The sequence below is a fragment of the Mustela erminea genome, chromosome 13, assembly GCF_009829155.1.
Source record: "Mustela erminea isolate mMusErm1 chromosome 13, mMusErm1.Pri, whole genome shotgun sequence".
NCBI classification, from domain to species: domain Eukaryota; kingdom Metazoa; phylum Chordata; class Mammalia; order Carnivora; family Mustelidae; genus Mustela; species Mustela erminea.
Genome location: NC_045626.1, coordinates 33,059,974 through 33,078,440, shown reverse-complemented (window position 1 = coordinate 33,078,440; position 18,467 = coordinate 33,059,974).

The window sequence follows — 18,467 nt, the reverse complement described above, 5'->3', positions numbered from 1 at the left end:
TGTTGTTGGAAGTTTTAAAAATGAAAATACCTGTTCAGGTTCAGAGACATTGCCCAATATATTTCATGTGCTTTCCATAGTACATTCAATTTTTTTTTAAAACCAGATGGTAAAACAAGGACAGCAACTCTTTATTTTCTCCCAAATCCTCAGACTCCATCAAGGTGCACCTTGAGCTCCACCTCCCACATTGTGTTCCCCACTGGTGCCAATCTTCCAGCTAACTCCATTTCCCCTTTGTAAACGCTCGATGTGCTGACCTATTTAAAAATATAACTCAGGTGCCTGGCGAACCATGATGCCTGCCAGCTCTTCAGATAAAGAGGATCCACTTATTAATCTGCTCTGTCTCCATCTGCCCGCTCAATTGGGATTGACTGCTTGCTGTCCAGGCTGATACCAGGGAAATCTGATTGAGGACAAGAATCTCTTTGTACATTTCCCCCACTGATACAGCACAACAGGTCTGTTGCAGCCAGGGAGTTAAGCTGATGTGACATGATGTCAGATGGCCTGCCATTGTACGTCAGAAATTAAAAAGAAAATATTCTTTCAAACTGGAATTTCTTATGTGATTTTTATTTCCTTGGGCTTTGAGCAGATTGAGTATTGAATTGCTTGACTGGAGCCCATGGATAATTTAATACCTTCAACATTCGTCCCTGGGTGAATTTCAGCCACATTTGACTTGTTCAGTATGGTGTCTCAGTTCTAACCATTTCATGGAACTCTTGTAAATATTGATTGATGAAATCCCAAAGAAATACTTTTTCTAGCTCTGATTCTGAAATGCTCCAGAAGGAAAGACTTGATCTCTGTTTTCATCCTTCCTACCCCATATCTAGTGGTGTGAGAAGTAAATAAAAATTGGGGACCTGCTTTTATCCTTCTCAAGTTAAACACTCAATTCTTACGACTTGGAAAAAAAAAAAAAAAGTGATGTGATTTGATCCACCAAAGTAGGACCGAGAAAAAATAACAAGTTAGCAAGAATAGCAAACAAATAAACTCAAACTGTATCAGTGGAACCAAATTTGGTATTTTGGGAGAAGCTTTTGAGTCCCCCAATTTGAGGTGTTGGCTACATAAAGTTTCCAGAAGAATATAGGCATAATATATGTATATATCATTCTTAAGTACTAAATGGTTAGCATCTCATGCACATAGTATTCAGATTTTAGTATGTGGTTCTGAATGGCTTAAAAAAATTTCCCAAATCATTTATTAATAAAAAATTAAGAGAGAGAAGAGACACATATTAAGAGTTAAAGACCTTACAGGAATTCACGTTTGGTAACAAGAGACAAAATATTATCACTGTCTTAATATTCAGCTTTTACTCTTTAGTCAAGGCTAATCATTTGTTAATTTGTGTAAGCTCCAGTGCTTAAAAATTCACATGTGAATGAAATATGTGGCTGATCCTTATTCTTTATTATAAATTAAACAGTAGGAAATGTAAATACTATCGGAGAAAATAAAATCTCATTTGTTCGATGTAAATAACACTGAATAAATTAATAAATTGACTGGCTTCTCTTTGATATTCACATGATGAGACTGTATGTGTGCATTTATGTGTGTATGTGAACATACAAAGTATTCGAAGTACTGGAGAGAAAAAGAACTTGTTTAAACAGATAAAAGAGAGTAACTTGCTACAACAAAAGATTTTTTAAAGACACAATTTATTTGAGAGAGAGAGAGTACAAGCAGGTGGAGGAGTAGAGGGAGAGGGAGAAGCAGCCTCCCCACTGAGCAGGGAGCCTGATGTGCTCCAGGACACTGAGATCATGACATGAGCTGAAGGCAGATGCTCAAATGACTGAGCAACCCAGGTGCCCCCAAAAGTTTTTTTTTAAAAATCAAGAAATTCTCTTAACAGTAAGAAGTCTATTGTAGATTATTAACATGGTGAAATTTCTTTGCAGTAATTATTTTAGACAAAAATATAAGAGGAAAAACAAATCCACAATAAGATTAGTGAGAGAAAATAATTCTGTTTTATTGTTTTGTTTTATTTTGTTTGTATAATTGACATAACATTGTATTAGTTTCAGGTGTACAATGTAATAATTTGATATTTGTATATATATTTGATCATTTACAAGATGATCACCACTAAGTCCATTTAACATCCATCACCATATGTAGTTAACAAAACTTTTTTCTTGTGTTGAGGACTTTTAAGATCCACTCTTATAACTACTTTCAATATACAGTAGAGTATTATTAGCTATAGTTGCTGTTTTTGGCATTATATCCCCATGACTTACTCATATTATAACTAGATATTTGTACTTTTTGACTCTCTTTACCTACTTTCCTCACCCCCACCCTGAGTAATAAGCAATCTGTATTCATTTTCATTTTGGGTTTTTTTTTTTTTTAGATTCCACATAGGAGATTACACAGTATGTGTCTGTTTCCGTCTTGCTTACTTCATGCTTAGCCTAATGCCCTTGAGGGCCATCCATGTAGTTGCAAATGGCAAGATATCTTTATGGTTGAATAATATTTTATTGTGTATATGTACTACAACTTCTTTGTCCATTTGTTTATCAATGAAAACTTAGGGTGTTTCTATATATTGGTTATTGTAAATAAGGCTGCAATGAACATGGGGGTATAGATATCTTTTTGGATGCATGTTTTCATTGTCTTCAAATAAATACCTCAGAAACAAGGATTGCTGGATCATATGGTAGTTCTATTTCTAATTTTTTTAAAAGATTTTATTTGTTTATTTGACAGACAGAAATCACAAGTAGGCAGAGAGGCAGGAAGAAAGAGAGGGGGAAGCAGGCTCCCTGCTGAGCAGAGTCCCACACGGGGCCTGATCCCAGGACCCTGAGTTCATGACCCAAGCCAAGGCAGAGGCTTTAACCCACTCAGCCACCCAGGCACCCCTATTTCTAATTTTTTTAAAGGAAACTCCATACTGTTTTCCATAGTGGCTGCTCCAATTTACATGCCACCAACAGTACACAAAGGTTTCTTTTACCTTGTATCCTTGCCAACACTTATATTTTTGTCTTTTTGATAATAGCCTTTATAACAGGTGTGAGGTAATATCTCATGTGGTTTTGACTTGTATTTCCCTGTTTTAATATCACCATATTGATTGAAAATTTACTTGGATATTGAGTTTTCCTTATCTCCAAGGATCCATTTCCATTTTTCTCAAATCTAGAGTAGAAAAGAAAGTCCATTCAAATGCATATTCTTTATCCTAAGCAAGAGTTGGGTCACACATTCTTGGACCTTTTCTGAATGAATTAAGCCGAACAAAGAAAACATGGAAGAAAACTATCCTTATAGTGATACCTAAAGTCATGTACCCAAGGTCCATTCCAAGTATGTAGCTTTTTGTTTGTTTTGCTCCAAGACCTAAGTCAACAGAGAATCCCCAGTGAAAATAATATCAGCCCCAGCTGAGGGGAAAAAAAAAATCACAAAAACCAGGACAGAGAAAAGTCACTTCACTAGAATCACAGAGTTCTACAAGTTCTTCAGGAAAACAAAAAGATCTATGACCAAGAGAGAGCATTCAGAATGTTCTAGAACAGAATTGTTCATATTAATAACGATGAAAATGCACAAAAATCTGTAGGACACAAAAAAATCTGCTTGTATTTTATAGGATGGAATTAAAATATTATATGCTATTGGGGCACCTGGGTGGCTCAGGTGGCTGACCGTCCAACTCTTGATTTCAGCTCAGGTCTGACCTCAGGGACTTGAGATCTGAGCTGGAACCCCAAGTTGGGCTCTGTGCTCAGCAGGGAGTCTGCTTGAGATTCTCTGTCTCCCTCTCCTTCTGTCCCTCCCCCCCCCACACTCTCTCTCTAAAAACTAAATAAATAAACCTTAAAAATATGATATTAATTATACCATCCAAAAGTAAAAAACTTCATTTGTTTCATCTTTTATGCCACCTTGATACTCGGTAAGAATCAAAGATTGGCACGAAGGACTTGACATGGCAAGTTTCATTTTGAAAGCAGGAACATACCAATTTAAGCCAGGTAAATGAAGCATAATTTTTAAAATAGATCTAGAGAAAAGTTTATGTCTCAGACTCCCAAGAAGTGGAGCTACTGAAAACAAGTAAATGTTATTTCCTGGAGAGGGAGTCTGAGAAAGGAAAATGAGAAAATAAAGGTTGTTCATTATTAATTTGCCATTTGCTTCAAGGAGAATGTTTGCAGGCAAAGTTGCTTGTATCTTAAACTGAATATTTTTCTCACCCACATTGTAATAGTGTTTTTTTTTTTTTCAAATTATGTTTCCTTCTTATCAAAAAGCTTTCTTGAAGCCAATCAAGGTGGGAGGGCAGAAAGTTGATAAGGAGGTCATTATAGCAACTCATGGAAGATATAAAACAATCCATTTCAAAGAGTGGGGACCATTTCCTATCAACATTTGCAATATGAGTTATTCTTTAGCAATTCCTCTTCCTCTTTTCCTCTTTCTTATCCCCTATATGCTCTGTAGTAGAAAACTTTGACCTTGCTAGGAGAAATAATAGCATAACATATTTGCACCATCCGTGTGATTAATACCGCCCTCTGAAAGGAGCACCTCAACTGGCAAAATACAACTAAAATGCATGAACACACTGAGGAACTCTTTGCCTTGTTCACCTTCTTTCTAAATAATTCATCAGTTTAATGATAATGACATTCAAATATCATAATTACGGCTGACTCTTTAAAAAACATCAATTCCAGGGCCAAAAATGGAGTAACCAGCCCCCACTTCTTTTCTCACCATTAGCTGTTAATGCCAAAATATGATCTTTATTCATTTCACTGACATAATATAAAACCAATGTAGATTTCCCATTTTTCATAAAATTTTCATCTGCACTATTAGTTTCACTGATAGCAGACTGCAAAATGTTGTTAAGCTACAAGATGGAAGACACTGCGAAAACCTCAGCATGTTAAGAAGCCATAAAATTTTATTCAGTTCATTTACTGCTACAGTCCAGTAACCCTATAGTAAGAGTGTGCTATTTTTATTGTGTATTTATTTAAAGGTTGAATATTTTGTTCCCGGGACCAGACATCTAACTGAGCTAATCTGGACTCCTAATACACTGTGTTGTATTCTACTTTGGGGTTTGTCATCTCCTTGAAAGTGTTTTTGTATCTTGGTTGTTGGGGAAGAGATGATAACAGAATATTGCAAACAAAGCTTAGCTATGGATAAGGGGTCATTTGTGCTCAGAATTCAGCCACCAGTGTGTTTGGGTCTCATGTGATGCTGAGGAGGACCATTTGCTTGTCCCTCTTCCATCTTCTGTCTCTTCCAAAGCAAATCTCAGGGTAGAGTGCGATGAAGCACACAGTGTGAGAGACCTTGTGTTGGTTGGTCTGGCAGTTGGCCAGAGGTGCTTAACTGCTTGCACAGTCCTGCAGAAGGCAGCTACATTTTGCATTTATTGTTTTGCTACTCTGTCTCAGCAGTTTGACGTAAATAGGTAAGCTCTTTTTCAAACAGCATGATATAAAACCCGTTTTAGGTCTGCTCATGAAACCACAGGCATTGAAAGCTAGCTTGTCTGTTTTCATACCAAGTTATATCATATATACATATCATACCATATCATACCATTATATGAAAGTTGCAGCATGAAGACACAGGATGCTATGTATACAAGTTTTGCCAATATATAGAATGTATCTCAATATCCTGGACTTCCCTAACCACAGAGCAAGGAGAGTTACACCAGTGGTAACCTAACTATGAAAAAAAAACATCAAGTAATACACAAAGGAGATTAAAAGGGGCAGTTGTTCCTACTGGTCTGTCACTTAGGACCAGTATGTTGGTTACACCAGGCTTAGCAAACTCCCAGGAAACCCTGTGCATATTCACTTAGGCCCCAGGAGTAACAGTTTCCTACTCAGTCCCAATTAAAGGCCACATGGAAACTCCAGGTGCAGTAAACAGATAAACTAGCAACAAAAACTACAATGGCAAACAGACCAGACAAATGATCTACAACATCCATAATATATTCTCGCTGTGTCTGTGACTTGTTAGGAACCTAGAAGACAAGCCTGTCCTTACTTGGTCCCCTCATCTATAATACAGGTTGATAAGAGAACCTATGCCAGTTGCAGTGTTTTCTCTTGAAAGTGCAAAATATGGGGTTGATAAAAGCAAAGTGTGCATTCTTAAAGGCACATGAGAGAGAGATTTAAATCACCTGAGATAGTCTGTATTTATTCATTCCAAAGAGGTACAAAGGCTCTGTCTGGGTAGCATTAAAGAGTAAAGGTTCAAAAGGAATATGTGAGAGTCCCCAGGAGACTAGAAACATAAGAATGCATTAAAATGAGATGGAGAAAGTGTCCCAAAATAGCCAAATAATGACTATTCCTAGTTACTATCTTGTTAGCATCGATTGCGGAATATTTGAGGGCCTGGGAGAATCAATGTATATGGTAAACAATCACCTCCTAAACTGAAATGTCAGAGATACGATACAGAATAATGAATATAAAATCTAGACAAAACTAATGACCAAACAAGATAAACAAATTAAAGCAGATAAGTCACGAAGGGTGAGTGACTCACGATTCAGGTAGGCATAATCCCAGTGAATATCTGTCCATTTGAACAGTCTTTGCTACGTGCTATCAACACAGGCTGGCAGCTGAGTCCCCCATGCCTCCCTTTAGCTTCTGAGAGATGAAATCTGGGCTGTGGATGTGGGACGCTGGAGCCAGGATTTCAGGCAGTGGTGGGAAAAGGCATTTCCAGATTTTACGATTTCATGATCCTCCATCTATCATTCCTGGAGACAAAAGGTTATGCTTTTCGCTTACTGTGCACCTGGTGCAGAGGTCTTACACTCAGACTCCCCCTAAAAATGATTTCCAAACAGGTTTTTTTCTTTTTCTTTACTGTTTGTTTGTTGTTTTGTTTTTGGTTTGCTTTACCTTTTTTTTTTTTTTTTTAAAGGATGCTAGAAGTCTTTGGCATACCTCTCCATTCTCTGTAACTTGGTGCACCTTGCCATTTTTCTGTTTTGAATTGGTCTGTGAACCTCTCTCTGCAGCTAAATGAGTCAGCAGAGATGGGGTGTTGATGGATCTCATTGGGCATGGGTCAACATTGCTCTGAAGTAAAAGGAGTCAGCATGCTTTTTTGGTTGTAGTCCATCACAGAAAAAGCTGGTCTTCCAGGCCTCAGGCATTTAGCAACTCCTTATGTCCCAAAAGGGCATTATTAGACAAAACTGAGATGTTGACAGTCTGGTCTCTACAGTGTCTTCCCCGTTTCCCCATCCCTTCCCCTGCAGGTGTCTTGGTGCCTTGTGTCCTTAACCTATAACTTCCATTGTCCTCTTCCTCCCCATCCCACGCCTTTCTCCACTGTCATCACCACTGCACTTGACTTTTCTCTCTTTATTCTGCTCTCTTCAGAACTGACCGGTTGAGGGTCTCATTTCATAAGAAATTTCTTTTAAATAGATGTTGTCACAATCATAGGAAAGATCTCATATTAATTGAAAATGTGTGGATAATAATGTAATTTCTCTTCTTAAGGATATTAGCTTTAAGCAAGATTCTCTTCCTTATACAGCCATAGATATAAGTAAATTACAACATATATTTATATACATATATATATATATCTTAGATTTAGATATAAACAAATTCATATCTAATGGTGGAAATTCAAAACATAATGGTATGCAAGTGGCAGGAATGTACTTAGATCAGAGATGCCTATCTGCACACTATGTGGGGAAGTATCTTCTGCATACAAATAGGGCTTGCCCAACTTGATGTTCTGTAAACTTTTATTCTCACTTTTTTTTTTTTTAATAAAGGGGCCTAAGGGTTACAAAGGAGTGAGACTTTTCCTCACTAGCCTCAGCAGCAGGAAGCATTAAGTTATAACGTTTAGACAGCAAAATATATATATCACCTATTCTATTCCAGATCGGCACTGTTCTAGCAAAGTCAGATGTGATTTTGAAATCTTTCATATTTAGTTATGAAATTGTTCCTAGATAGCTAGATAGAGAACCATCTTCTATCTTGTTATTTAGATGCATCTGCTGGGTGTTATGTATATAGGATGGGGATCATCTAATTAGAAAAGGAGGTACAAAATTTGTCCCTCATTTTACCTGATGTGATCAATGACACCACCTTGGCTCTAGGAGGCCTTCAGGTCAACCTCAACTCATCAGCCATTGCTGTGGTTAATAGAATTGGTGCACAATTCCTCCTTACAGTTCAAAGTACAGTCTATGCAATCACTGATCAGTCTGTTGTGCCTACATTAACACTTTGGGCCAAGTACTAAGGTCAATACAGAACCCTTAGGAGAAAGCCACCCTGCTTTCTAAGGTGGACTCTAATGGTTTGAAGTTTGTTTGACTGGATGGGAACAAGAACTTGGAGTTATGGTTGAAGGTCAAATATTACAGACTGACTCTATCCTCCTGCTTGGGATCCTGTTGGATTCCTTAAGTAAATGCTTTATAACATGAACTGAACAGGTATGTCAGATTATTTGAAATGGTTGATGGAGTGGCCTTCTGATGGAAACATTTTTCAGAAGCCAGGTTGGTATAAAATTAAAGGGTACCTTATCCAGGGGAGATTTATTTTCTCCCTGGGTCTCACATATTTCTTCAGGCTTAATGAGCAAGCACACTGATTACCTCTGTTCTGGATTAGCTTTTTGAGGATGTCTATACTGTGAACTGTTTTGGAAGACAGAGCTAATATCTCCCTCCAGAACAAAGAACGAGTTTTCCTATTGCCTTGGGAGACAGAGATAGTGTCTTCCTCTCAAGCAAAGGGCAGTCATGCTTCCCCCTGCCCAATATAATAAAGATAATGTCTCCCTGTTGGGCTAAGGGCAGACTTGCTTAATGTCCATTATAAAAGACTTGGCTTCCCTATGCTAAGACTTTTCCTCCAAAAATGTGACCCACTGCATGTATAGAGGCTCTTGGCCCTCTTTGTGTCACCCTATGGGAATTGAGACTTAAGGATCCTTCACGAGAATTGTTGATATTTTCATGACTGCTATTTCTGTAAGCAATACAATCTCTTGTCTCTGACGCAGGAATGACAGGTCTTCAGCCTATATCCTTAAAGGTACAGCAGGCTATCTTGTTAGCTTGCAAATCTGGTTAAATCACATCTCCTTTACAGCGCTTGACAGCCCCTGATGGGATAAAACAGGATTGTCTTCTTCCTACAAAGCTCAGTCATTTTGAGGATCAATTATTAGTATTTCTTATAAGCTGTGGCTTCTATACATGCAATCAAGGGATACTCAATCTGGATATAAGTGTAGGGACCATCCCTCAACCTACAAATAAGAAAAAGTGAGGCTCTGGTGTGCTTACCTGAAGTGGCAGAATTAGAGCAAGTACTCACTTCTTCTTATCTCCCATTTGATACTTTTCCCAGTGTATTTCATTAACCATAATAAAACTGAAACTCTAAAGTCTACTTTAGCCTCAAACAGATATCTGATAATTTTTTAATAAAAAGTTTACACTTGACTATAAAAATGGTGAAAGAGTATTGCCTATCCTGTATCAGGAGAAAGTAATGGGTTTACTTACATCTTCGGTTGGCATGGGCCTTAGGCTGGATCTAGCAGCAATTTTCAGATCTTGGATGAAAACACTTTTGACAAGGCACATTTTCCTCTTGGCTAGCTGTAGCAACATTTGCAAATGCTCTGAAGTATTTGTTGGGCCTTAAATATGTCATGTGCATGGACAACAGGAATTAGCACTTTCTGTATTCATCCAAAATATAGGATTAGTTTCAGCCAACCCTTACACTCTTGGGGAAATCTTCCTTGAAGTGACAATAATTTAACCTCATTTTTCATTTTCTTTTGAGCCTCTACACTCTTATCTCTGAGAGCCAATAGCTTATTTTATGTTTTCTTCTCTTGGTTACTGTACTCTTCAGAATAGGCTATCTTATGTATGTATGTATAACAAACAACCTCCAAATCTCAGAGTCTTAAAACAAATTTTATTTCTTGCTCATTTTACATTTCTACCGCAAAGTCTTCTGGAGGTTTTGTCCTTTTTTATTCTCATTCTGGGACCCATGCTGACTGAGTGTCCACCACCCAGAACATTGTAAATTGTCCTGGCATGGGCTCTTGAAATGTTTGTCTTGAAGTCACGTGCCCACAACTCACATTTTACCCCCCAAAGTGTGTTCCAAGGTCACACCCAGCTCAAGGGGAAAGGGAAGCACAATGTTGTCCAGCTCCAGGGAGAAGCAGAACCCTGCGGCCAGCAGCCCTAGTGACAACCACACTTACATGGACTTGGACCCTGATGACATTTGCTCAGGGTTTCGACTGATGCCCTCTTCTAAATCCTACTAAGGCTCTTCGCATTCCTTATTTAATGACCTTTTTCCCGGCTCCAAAATGTTTTGGTGTAATTGCAATGAGGAATTGTTGCATGACGCTGTTCTGTAAGAGAAGTTTGGATAAAGATTTTTTAAAACAGTGAAGTCAGGGGTGAATGGAAAAGTTAGAAAGAGAACTGCTGAAAAGCACGGGGAAAGGGTGATAGGAAAGGAGATAGAGAGAAAAAAGGAATTAAAAAGAGGAAAGGGAATGAAAAGAAGGAAAAGGAAAGAAAGAGAAAAGGCTTTGAGAAGAGGAAATGTTGAAAGGAAAGAAAGCCAGTGGGAAATGAATACTGAGAGCAAAACTTGCACATTTCAACATGCTTAGAACTCCCTGGGAAAAAAAGGTATGAAAACCTATAAGACATTATTTAAATCTTATGATGTTGTGCCCCAGGGCTGAAACCAAGTCCTGGGCTCATCATCTCCAGTTCCCTGCTGACTTAAAGAGAAAAAAATATTTTTTAAAGTGGCAATAGAACAAAAGTTCTGAATCTCAAAGCAACTAATGAAAACACACACATAAACTCTTCAGAGTCCTCCTCTTCCCTAGGGCTCATTTTTTCTTAGAAGGAAAAAAATGTGAGAACCCAGCTGAGATCTGAATTTTCTCCCCAACTCTACAGAAAAAGAGGTAGAACATTGCTGGCCCCAAACTTCAAACACCAGGAGACAAAAATGACACTTCAATAAGTGGAGGAATTCTTGAATATATTTTTGGTTGCAGGGTTTTCTTCTCTATTTATCCTCTGTATCCCTCTGATAGTAACGTTTTAGATGTGTGTGCCTGTGTGTGTGTGTGTGTGTGTGTGTGTGTGTGAGAAAGAGAGATGGAGACAGACAGAGACAGAGAGAGAGACACACAGACACACAGAGATGGACACAGAGGGCATTTGTGGCATCTGGAGTCTGGTCAGACAAACCCATGCCAAATTAGCCATAGTGGGAGTGTTTACACCATGGAAATCAGCAATGTCGCAAACACCAATCAGGATGATTGGTTTGTCTTCCAGAGAATAGGTTGCTCTATTACCAGCACACCCCTGGAAGAGATAGACTATTAGATAAAAAGAAAGGAGGGGGAGAAAAAGATCATATCTGGAGAAAGAGAAAAGAGAGAGAGGAAATCTAAGAGGGAGAAAGAAAAAGGAGGAGATTTAGATTTGGAAGGAGAATTTTAGAACGTTGAGCTGTCCTAAATTCTATCCCATGAAAGCCTTCCTTTTTATAAGTAAAAGGGTTTTGTTTGTTTGTTCTGAAGGTTTTAGATTCTTCACTTATTTTTTTAACAAGTAACACGCAAGTGACCATGGAAAAAATAAAAACACACCTTCATGAGAAGCAGACCCAGCCCTCTGCAGGTACAGGGAGTCTGGAAGGAGGAAAGTGGGGCACATCTGCTCTGCTCTGGATACACGTTCCTGGTCTTACTGGGTTTTAGAAGCATTAATTTTTCCACCTGAAAGACAAACAGATTGCCCCCTCACTCTGCTTTCAGAAACAATGGAGCACAAGTTCAGTGATGTTCTTAAAGCCGCTGTGGAAGCTTCTATTCTTTAAGGATTTGATCTCTGTATTTAAAATGCAAAATCTCTGACTCATTAACACTTTAAACATTTGTATCCAAGTTTGAATAACCAGCTGATTGGTTTGTGTGTGTGTGTGGTTTGTTTGTTTGTTTGTTTGTTTTTTAGATAGGGTAAAGTGGATCGTAACATCTAAATGCCAAATTTGCTCATTTCATTTTCTTTCCCCTAAGTCATTCAGATCCCCCCATTTATAAATATCAAGGGATAACAAAATGAATGGAAATACGTGTAAACCCATAGGAATCTGTTGATTTTAGTATTCAAATACATGAGTGAAAAAGAAAGTAATTGTAGGTTCTTGCTTTGTTTGGTTCTATTTTTGTTTTTTCTTCAAAGGGGCTGAGGAATTTTATCAGCGCAGGGATTGTGGGTGGGGAGTGGGCTAGCCCTCTCAAGAAAAAGTGTGCTTTCCCAAACCTCTCCTGACGTGGGCTCACTGAGATTCCAATCTGCAGGAACCTCCCCTCCCTCTCCCCCATGAGGAATTAGCAGAGGTAAGAAGGCTTAAAAATCCCTACAGCTGGAGCCAGAGTTTCCAAATGCCAAGGTTCTCTCTCCATTTTGGAAAACAAGGAGTCATTTATGCTCCAGGACCCAGCTCCTGAACTGGGCTGTGTTCCCAGACTGAGAGAGGAGCATCAGGAGGCCAGAACACTTTGACCGTTCGGATTGGAACAAAAGGATCAACACCCATGGCCATGGATTCAAAGGAGAGGACATCAAATCTCTAAACCAAAAAAAAGCTCCTCCTTTACTAAAGGAAGCTATAGTAAATCTCATTTTAATCCTGGTATTTTGGGATGAGAAGTCAGAGAAATTTGTGTATTACTACCAAAAAGTCTGGGGTAAGAGCCACAGCTTTTGGGTTGCAGTGATTTAGAATCACATGAAAGGACCTTGAGGGTCCTACTTCTTTGCTTCTAGGTGGGGCAGGTGATTTTCAAACCAAAAGGATATATTATATCTTCCTCTGCCAGCCCATATCAATGTTCCATGACTTCCATATACTTTTTTGCATTTTCTCTCTTGTTTTCTTTTTATTGCAGAAGCATAGTGATCTTGTTTTCTTTGTTATTGTTTGGAGAGGTGCAAGGGATTCTTCATGTCCATTATTTCGTTTTGGTTTTTCAGTGAGTGTCCTAAGAGGGGGTGGTAACTCACACAAAGCCTAGTGTGATAGTGGGCTGTAATAATACTAAGCAATCCAACCTGAACCTTTGCTCCCGCAGGCTATTTGGATTGTTCTGAAGGTCTCTTGCTCATTCTGAGGTTGGTTGCTGCCTTGTGCATCTTCCCACACATGCACACACACACCCGTTCCCACCCCATGCTGCCTGTCCAGTCTCCCTTTGTATCTCCTCCTTCCATTTAAGCCATGCAAACCAACATGTCTTTCTCTCAGTCATCTACAAAGGCCTCCTTGGACCCCCATCCCGTAATCCAAGCCCTTGTTCCCAGCTCTTCTGCCTTCCTCTGAACCCTCCTGGACTATGTTCTCTCCTTAAACTAATTGGCCTCCTATATTCTGCCTTGAGCTACAGTTTTAATTCTGTCTCTGTGTAGGTCTCATTGCCTTTATTTCCTTATTTATTTCTATGATGAGAACCTCAGGAATGGTACACCACAGCATATTCATCCGTGGTGCCCAGCCTCGCTCTATGTATATAGTGGGTCTGTAACAAACACTTGATGAAAGAAGGAAGGAAAGAATCAATTCATCACTCGGATAATCAAGTCTTTAAGTGGCAGAGGGTGACGATTTCAAAGATATAATTATTGTCTTTCACACAGTCTTTTGTGGAGAGAGTTTACAATCTCCGTGTCATCAGGGAAGCATTTCTCCCACTTGATTACTTATTTTGAGTGAATTTTACATCATTTCTTCAGGTCTTCTGCTCAGATTAGAACAAATTCAACTGGCACCTTGATTTCCACACCTATTAGGCTCTTCCTTAGTGCTGGTTATTATGTATACAGAGAAAAGTGGCAAAGTCTTTGCCCTCAACAAACTCACGTTGTGCTGTGGAAGATAGGACATAAGTTATTGCAGTCCTACAAAAAAGGCAGGTAAAATGCACTGTTGGGAACAGAAAAAGGGACACTCTTCCGGGTGTGACTCACAAAGGACAAGGGGGAGACTCTGAGAGAAAGGGTTAATCATTTATTTTACATTCTTTCCTTACACATAAATGGCATAAATACATAAATACATAAATGGTATAAATACATATTAAAAATATTATTTAATGAAATAAGTATTGACTAGTGGTTATACAATTTTAATTTTTCAAATATGTAGCCTAATGTGTAAAAAGTGAGAGCACCCTGATTAGATTAGGAGAAAGGGGCTTATTCCCCCTCCCTTCCTCTCTTTAGCCTTGACCGGCAAAGGGATATAGAAGTGCACTTTTAAAACCATTAATCAAACAAAGAATTAAGAGTGGACATCTAAAAATTCTACTACATCATGAAGACTGAGTGTTTGAACTTAGAGCATGTCCATGAAATATATCACTTGGAAAATGAAATTCTCCCCTCAGTTATTATGAGACTAAAATAATGTTTAAAAATTAATAAAATATATGGAGAAAATCCCTCTGATCATTAGAAAATAGAAGGATGAATCTCATAATCCCGAGAGGTGCTATAAAGTAAATAGTGAGTATATAATTACTTTGAATAAGATATTTGCAGATAATAACACTAAAATGGATCATCAAGGAACAGCTCCATAAGAACAGTCCTCCAAACATCGAATTTGATGCCAAGAATAACAATCATTTACCGAAAACAAGGGTATGATAGTCATAGCCCATGACTCAATGAACCATGTAGCCACTTGGACATATTTTCTATGTTTCTGATTGCTCAGAAATTGAGATATTAATATTACCTTGGATAGAAATATGGCCAGTATATTTTTTACCCCAAGATGATATCCTCCTTTGCTGCATGACATGAATTTTAAATGAAGTTGCGTTTTCCTGTTAAGTGGAGTCAATCAGAAGACAGCATGTGTAAGTCACACATTAGTTTCAGTTCTTATCCTCCCCAAAACCCCTCTCAGTCCTTTCCGGAGTTTTAGATGAAGAGTCCAAGTTGGACTGTGTGTGTACACAGTTCATGATGTTCTAAAGGAATGAGAGTTGGCTGTGTCCTTTCTTCAAACTAAAATTAATTATATACATTGGAAGGTGGTGTGTGTTTAAGATCTTGTAATTAATAACTCATGTAAAAAGGCATCAAGATGTCAGTCTAAAACTCAAACTTACTAGGAAGAACTGCCTGTTTTACATTCTCCTGTTGTGTGGGGCTAAAAACAATAAACAACTTATATGGACTCTTGAAAAAAAGAAGCAGTAAGAAGAGCCTTGTTCTCTGTAGTACAAAGTGCCCAAAGGCTCAGGGAAGTGAAAGAAGTTGGGCTTTTTTTCTGTTTTGTTTGTTTTTGTGTTTTTCCCTTTGGGCCATCTGCAAGTGAACCAGTCTAAATTGGTTTAATCAATCAATAGGAATTTGCAATTCTATCCTAAGTGCAATGAGAGATAGCAAAAGCGTATAAAACTCGAAGAGGTATTCTGTGAAATTGAGGGGTGCATGAGGCAGGCCCCAACTGATCCTTTCATCCAGCCCTTAGGCATGTCCTCAAGGACTGCATATCAGACATTGTCACCACTTCCAATACTCCTCCAACACTAACTACTGAAGAGGAAACTTATCCTGGTTAGTAATTATAATACAGATCTTTAGAATTATAGGGCTAAGTGATGAAGGTCCACAGGTCATCTATAATATGAAAAAAAAAAAAAAAAGCCTTTTTCAGGTAACTAAGAAAAATCTGCTCAAATGTCATGTTTCTTTGCCCTGTGTAAAATAACATCAACTAATTGGCGTAGGAGAGGAAAAATGTTTTCTCTACCTTTCTAGATTCTTTTGACTGTTCAATTAATTAAATTGACATAAGACACATTAACAGGAGAAAAACAAATGTGATTACAAATATATAGGAGCCCAATAAAAAATACTAGACCTGAAGACAAGCTGGTTCCGTTGAGGCTGAGCTAAGGAACAGAATAGTAACCTGGGGCTTCAAAGGAGAAGATGGCCATCTAATATAGGACCTGTTCTGAATCCCTTCAGGAGTATATAGCCTTGAACTGGTTATTTTTTATTTAAAAAGTCATCTTGGGATGCCTGGGGGTGGGCTCAGTGGGGTTAAAGCTTCTGCCTTTGGCTCAGGTCATGGTTTCAGGGTCCTGGGATCGAGCCTGGCATCAGGCTCTCTGCTTGGCAGAGAGCCTGTTTCCTCCTCTCTCTCTGCCTGCCTCTCTGACTACTTGTGATCTCTGCCTGTCAAAAAAAAAAAAAAGTCATCTTATCCCAGCAAGCATGTGAACTCCAGTAACGGCAAGAAAGTATCTTCCACTTTGGGTTTCTCCCTGTCCTAGGCACAGTGTTTTTTTGTTTTTGTTTTTGTTTTTGTTTTTAATAAAAAGAAAGTTAATGTCTTGGAATATCTGTGAAAGTTTTACAGAGAAAAACTGAAAGTGTGAAATAGGGTCTGGAAATCCCAATAACACATCTAACCAAGCCCACACCTATTGTGAGCTTTTATTATCAACGATTGCTTTAGACTCTGTGGGCCACTTTTATCTGAAAAAGAGGTGGTAAAAGTAGTGTTTTCTATATCCCCATCCAATATATGTTTACTTGAAAAATTCTTTAAAAAAATTGGACTGAAATAAAAATGCATCTTTTGAAAGTTCTATTTGGACTTTCATACCCAAAACCTCTGAATACTTACCTCAGTACAATGTGTATTTTAGACATTGATTTTGTTAATTTCCTCCTTTAGTGAAGATTTGGTTAGTTTATCATTGTTGTCTTTTTATTTTATTATTCTATTATTGGCTAAATCATCAGGGAAAATCTGCGAGTGCATGAGAAAACTGGAGATGTATTCATTTTAACCGAAGTCTAAATAACTTGTAAGTCTAGGAAAATAATACATACACACATGCACACACTTAAGATTTTACATAGAATTATTTGTACATGCAGGATGCCATGTGTGTTGTCTTTGAGTAATGAAAAGAAGAACCAACCTTTGGAAGTTCTATTGTCTCATTCCAGTGCTTGTACTCTAGTCAAGCACTCTAGTGCTTGTACACTAGTCCTGTGATCTTGGGCAACATCTCTTTCTGGGATCCCACCTGTATGATAGGACAGACAGGAGACCATTTGGCTAGCTAACCATATCCACACCAGTATTCAGTGTTAAGTGTTCGTATATCTGTATGAACAATCTGGTTTCTGAAATCACACTTACGGAGAAGAGATTTTGACTGAATATACTATTGTTACCTGACTTTACTGCAAAATCCTAGGCTTGCTACTTATTTTCATATCACTTCCTTCAGAACTAGAAAAATAACCTTTTTTTTCCCTTTGACTCTTGGCATGACTGCTGGCGACAAGCCATTGCTGAAGAGCTTGAGTAAATAGAGAATAAGAGATTTCTTAAACAAGTGAATTATTTAAATCTGCATATGCAATGAGACTTGTTAGGCAAAATTTCTGCTCAGTAAGACCCCCAGGCTCTTAAGAAGATATTTGATATGTAATTTCCTAAACTGCTTACTGTAGTTTTTGCATCTTATTGTTTATTTTGCACGAAATTGTATTGTCAGTAGGAAGGTTCCCAGAGAGAGTTTTGATTGAAATATGCTTGGATGAGCATTAGGCTTTATTTTTGTGTGTATGCATGTAATAATATTAAATCTTCAAGTTATTGCAAGTTGGATATTTGCCAAGATTTGAATCAAAATGGTTCCTTTTCTTTTTTGTGTTTTCATTATGTTTGGTTCCTATAAATAATGCACATTTTCTCCTTAGTTAAGCAAAAAAGATGTAAAAGTAAATGAAATGTATTTAATTAGTAAGCACAAGCATTTCTAACATATGCCTCCTCTATATCTGAGGTAAGAAAGGGTCCCCTAATTTCCTTTGTCCTTACAGTTTCAGCCTCATTTGTGTTTGAGTCTACCTTTCAAGTCAATGGTTCCTGGACTCAAAGTCAACTTATTTTGGGCCAAAGGAGAGTTTATATGGACCTTGCGTATTCAAGTCAATACGTAAGCAGGTACCAACTGCAGGCAAGGGGTCTAGAATTGTCTTTGTCACTATAGTGAAGCCAAAAGACATATGACCCTGTTCTTCCTGCTATAGTAAATTGAAAATGTTTTCACACATGAGACCAGTTTTCGAATACAACTGGCTAATAACAGTTGTAAAACCAATGGTACATAAGGTGAGAGATCAGCTACAGAACTTCCCACACACAACACTCACACTCACACACATTCTTACTCAACACACGCAGCATGTGCTTCTAAAACATAAAATTTCTTTCACAGGAAGATGAGATATTCCAAATATCCTAACTTTT